Raw genomic sequence first — 5,644 nt, 5'->3', positions numbered from 1 at the left:
CAACCTGATCGATAAGGCCAGTAACCACGAGGCCTGTTCTATAACCGGGCCACGGGGACGATGACATACGATAGCGACAATAGGTAACCCACAGATAAACCTTTTCCTTATCCTCCGTAACTATTTATATCAAGTGTGGCTCTTCCTTCCTGTCCTGTGACTATTTGTGTCAGGTGCGTGTCAGCCAGCGGCTCGCGGATGTATTTTCGTCTCGCTGCTGCAGTTCAACAACTCCCCCAACGCGCCATAATGTTCCGGTTGGCTCTCGGTGAACTAACAAATGTGATTACATTTGTGTGACAAAAATCCCCTTTAGAAAATAATATAAAAGCCGGTAACAAGAAAAGCCACCCATTCTCGCAGTGAGTAGGATTCGAACCTACGCGGGAAGATCCCATCTGATTTCTAGTCAGACGCCTTAACCACTCGGCCATCACTGCTCTTGTAAAGCGCTCCTTACAACCATATTACATAAATCATTTAAGCAACACTTGTTTGAAGGTCACTTTGTGTAAGTGGGTTTACAAGTGCAATCGTGTATTGATAATCGCATACGATAAACTCATGATACACTGTATATTGTCAAACAGTGAACAGTGTCTTGACAGCGGAATGCTTAAAGCGGTAGACAGGTAAGCCAGCGGAAGGCCTCTGTCAGATGACCATTGGCGGGGCATCATATGACTAAGACACTCGTCAGGAAACACTTGTCCTGTTTCCTGACCTAATCTACGTAAGTCATGCTGCATACCACATTCTTGAGGCTGAGATGGAAACCTAGGTCAGTGACGAGGACTCCAGTGGAAATAAGTCACATTTTTGGGTTATCCTAGGTAATTTACACTATGTATGATAATTGTACTTATGTGTACCTGTGCCTAAATAAACTTACTTACCTGGGGTTTCAATATTTCAGTAATCAATATTCCTGAGTTCTCAGCTTTATGGAATAAGTTATGGTTTTATTATATTAGTAAGAGGCTCATTTGTATTTTGTTCTTTCTTAAAATATAACAAAATAAAGAAATGCTTATAAATAATAATAACTGCATAATTTCTACCATAATAAGCTGATTCTGATTTAATTGTATAATTTATTCCATAGTTACTTTCTTCCAGTTTAATTAATTTCCAGCACACAGGGTATATATACACCGAAAAGTTGTCACTCAGCGTATATACACGAAGACGAAGGTATATACACGAAGACGAAGGTATATACACGAAGACGAAGGTATATACACGAAGACGACGGTATATACAGCCCACCATTTAACAAAACATCGGAAGACAGGACATTAGCAAGATAAATAAGGAATTGTACTGTATTCTGAGATGCAGAAATCGGGAAAAGTATATTTTTGTAATGTTAATATATGCGTTTTTTTTAACACCTTACTACCAAGGTAAGATGATCAAAAAAAGAAGAAACACCTTCACTATCGCCGTCTTGTCAGAGGTGTGCCAACACCATAGCTCAGATGCCATCTTCCTCTTTCATCACAGGCACCGTTTAACAGAACTTAAGTTCGGCTAACCGGTTTCTCTGAACCCTTCATAAATAATTAATATAATTATCCACTAACAGAAGTTAGTATTGTAGATGTTGCACATTTGTCTAATTCATCATCTTGTCAGTATTAAATACCACAGACACACAATATCTCTGTAAGCGCGAGCATGTATTGTGCTTCAACGTGCAAAAATACTGGCCCTTCTCCTGCTGACCTTTGAGCCAGTCACAACTGAATCGACAGTTCACGCAGTCTATGCACGTCGCACACTCCACCATTAAGCATTAGTCTGGTATCATGGAAGTAAGGAAACCATTCAAGTAGGCGCCTGTCTCGGGGAATATTTCTGCCTCCTGGTATAATACCAAAGATACATTCTGCAGTTTTCAAATTTTCCGCAGCGAAAGATGCATGTGCGTGAACATCACTGAGCAGTCGTGGTATCTATGTTTGTCTACTCCATCTACGTGATACTGAATGTCTATCCCTATGCAACCCATATGTAACCTGGGGTGGGGTGGAGTACCTCAACCTTGCGGTATGCAGGACAACTCTAATCCCAGTCCATGTAAATAGGTCGCAACTCCCTCAAAAGTGCACGGATTCCATCCCATGGCTCTTGCAACGACCGTTCAATTAAACCACTGATTGTTGTTTTAGTTTCCTTGTGTGTAGGAGGCAGACTTTCTAATAATCCCGCTGTTTTCGTTTTGTTTGATTCATCAGCTTTTTCTCTGATATCTCGCTGTGACTTTTCGTCCATTCAAACACCACTTGATCGACCCCAGCTCATCTAGAGCATCTCACACCCGAAGTATTAGATGAGTGGCGCTGCCCACCTCATTTATGCTCTGCAGGGCCCCCAGGGAGTCACTGAAGATCACTAGCGTGTGCTGCCCTATCCAGCAACGTTCTGTATATAATACAAAAACCCTCACTATAGCATACAGTTCCACAACATAAATTGCAGAGGACAAAGGCTAACGATACCTCCCACAATATGCCTCTTCAGTTACAAACGCATCAGCCATCTAATTCCCCACTCTTGCTCCATCTATATAGATTACCACCCACCGTCGCCTGAACCATCACCGTGAACCCGAAGGGAAAAACGGACAATCGGAAAGATTATCCTGAACATGCTCCCCACAGGTACTGGTTCCATGCCCTCGACTCATCGTTGTTGTGCAATGACACGTTTCCAGTCCACCACAGTTGGTAAAGGATGCGGCAGAAGGATATAAAAATGATAGAGAGAGCAGTTAAATATTATAGAGTTAGATTTTTGGCGCCGAAGTAGCTAGTTTATTGTGCACCAGAAATCCACCCTGTGGACAGTAGCGCAAGAGCATGTGGATTTACAAAAGGCCTAGGAAACAGGCCGAAGAAGGGTTAACAGTAGATTTATATCTACTATTGTCTTATCCGTTTGCAAGCAAATTTAGGATATTAGCTTAATATATGTGGTATCCTATTCTCATTAATAAAATACCTTGACATCACCTTAAGTTATTATATTATTTCTACATTCCTCAATAAGGTAACAATAAAGCAGTGTTCAAGATAGTGACCGTGCGGCTGGCCACATACTTTGCACTTAATTTAATCATCATCTGTGCGTCTACTAACCAGTCAGGGATACCTTAAATCTCCCGGAGTTGGGGTTTAAGTAAACAGCGTATGTACGCGAGACACCTCTCCTTTCACGTATCCTTGAAAAATATCGGTAACGTACCAATGTTGTATGCCACTATAGACATACATGAACTCTCAAGGCACATTATAAAAATTTATGCTTGTGCCTGTAAAAATATTTGTAAATTTTGTTTAATGAAAATGATGATGATGGTGATGATGATGATAATGATTATTATTATTATTATTATTATTATTATTATTATTATTATTATTTTTATTATTATTATTATTATTATTATTATTATTATTATTATTATTATTATTATTATTACACTGTCGACCATCAAGCTAGCATTCAGAAACGTCGACAATGCACAAAAAAGTGGTTTAAATTAACGTACGCTAGGCTAAAACTTCAATACAGAGCAGAACCTCATGCACCTCACACATTTTGTAAGTGTGCACCTCACACAGGGTGCGAGTGTGCACCTCACACATCGTGCGAGTGTGCACCTTACATACTGCTTGAATGTGCAACTTACATACTGCTTGAGTGTGCACCTCACACAGGGTGCGAGTGTGCACCTCACACATCGTGCGAGTGTGCACCTCACACATCGTGCGAGTGTGCACCTCACACATCGTGCGAGTGTGCACCTCACACATCGTGCGAGTGTGCACCTCACAGATTAGGGAAGATCTGTCAAGAAACAGGAAAAGTGTTTTTTGACGCGGGTCTTAATCATATGATAACCTGCCACTGGAGCTTTTGGTCATCTGACCGAGGCCTTCCACTGGCTTACTAGTTCACCACTTTAAAAATTAAGGTACAAAAGAGGAAAAGTTCAGTGTTAAGGTAAGAAATACTCCTGGAGCTCAAAGTAAAATTAGTTATATAGACGGCAGAAAACCACTTACATGGCCTCGCTTACTAATAGGAGGAAAAGAGAGATGGTTATCAAATTTATGATCATAATTACACGAGAAAATATGCAAGAAATAGTTCCATAAATAAAGAAAGGAAGCGGACATATTTGTAAACCAAGTTAAAAGTTCTTCTCTGTAGGTACTGGAAGGCCCCGCTTTACAGCGTTTTGATTTACGGAGTTTCATTAATAGAGCGATTTTCAGTTATACCCATACTTCATTTATCAGACTTCCTACAATAAATGTATTCACCACTCTATATAGGCTAATGAAGAAAATATTTTAAGGTAAATAATGTGTGTAATGTGTGTAAGTAATGTCCTAGGATCTCACCTTCAAGGACCATAACATTGTATCAATCGCATCTGCTAGAAAAATGACAGGATGGATAATGAGAACCTTCAAAACTAGGGAGGCCAAGCCCATGATGACACTCTTCAGGTCGTTTGTTCTATCTAGGCTGGAATGTTGCTGCACTACTAACAGCACCTTTCAAGGCAGGTGAAATTGCTGACCTAGAAAATGTACAGAGAACCTTCACGACGCACATAACGGAGATAAAACACCTCAGTTACTGGGAGCGCTTGAAGTTCCTGAACCTGTACTCCCTGGAACGCAGGCGGGAGAGATACATGATTATATACACCTGGAAAATCCAGGAGGGACTAGTACCAAACTTGCACACGAAAATTACTCACAACGAAAGCAAAAGACACGGCAGACGATGCAACACAGTTTGTGTCAGGGGCCCAAGAGTGTTCAACTGCCTCCCAGCATGCATAAGGGGGATTACCAATAGACCCCTGGCTGTCTTCAAGCAGGCACTGGACAAGCACCTAAAGTCGGTACCTGACCAGCCGGGCTGTGGCTCGTACGTTGGATTGCGTGCAGCCAGCAGTAACAGCCTGGTTGATCAGGCTCTGATGCACCATGAGGCCTGGTCACAGACCGGGCAACGGGGGCGTTGACTCCCGGACCTCTCTCCAGGTAAACTCCAGATATGCATTTTTTAGTCCTAGCTCCACTGGTCACTTAATATATGAAAGTAAGAACATGTTATCAGGCTTTTATACGCATCTTAACGTGAAAAAATGCCATGTTTCACTTTACAGCGATTTTCGCTCTACAACAGTAGCCCATAACCTAACCTGCTGTATAAGCGGGACCTCTCCGTACTAGAAAGTATTTCACAGAATCTTAGAAGAGAATAAAATCCATGAGGAAATAAATGATATACATAATGAATACCTAAGATGGGACACACCCAGCAGGAAAGACGATCGAGTTTCTGAAGAAATGGTGTAAAAAAATGATTGCAATAAGAATTTACGTAGTTGATGACGGATGGACTGACTCCCAGATGACTGGGAGTGCATCAACCAATGCCAAGTTAATAAATAGTTAAGACAAGTTGATGAGCAAGACGTTGACTTCTGAGGAGTCTCCTTTGATGCCAATAATTAGTACCCTGCTGACATCAGCGTCCTACCGTGCTGTCTACGCTTCGTCAGTAATCTGTAAGACAAATCTGAACACCAAAAAAAGACGGGACTCACGAACTGAAC

At 41.3% G+C, this 5,644-nt stretch overlaps 1 non-coding gene across 1 annotated transcript; it reads right to left on the bottom strand.

The window, feature by feature from the left end:
- Nucleotides 1-358: 358 nt before the first annotated feature.
- TRNAS-AGA (transfer RNA serine (anticodon AGA)) lies at nucleotides 359-440 on the bottom strand. The gene has a single exon. It is a non-coding gene; the product is annotated as a tRNA-Ser (tRNA).
- Between the last annotated feature and the right edge of the window lie 5,204 nt (nucleotides 441-5,644).

The sequence above is a fragment of the Cherax quadricarinatus genome, chromosome 1 (assembly GCF_038502225.1).
Source record: "Cherax quadricarinatus isolate ZL_2023a chromosome 1, ASM3850222v1, whole genome shotgun sequence".
In the NCBI taxonomy this organism is placed as follows: Eukaryota; Metazoa; Arthropoda; class Malacostraca; order Decapoda; family Parastacidae; genus Cherax; species Cherax quadricarinatus.
The sequence above is the reverse complement of the archived record's forward strand: the minus strand, read 5'-3'. Positions and strand labels throughout refer to the sequence as shown.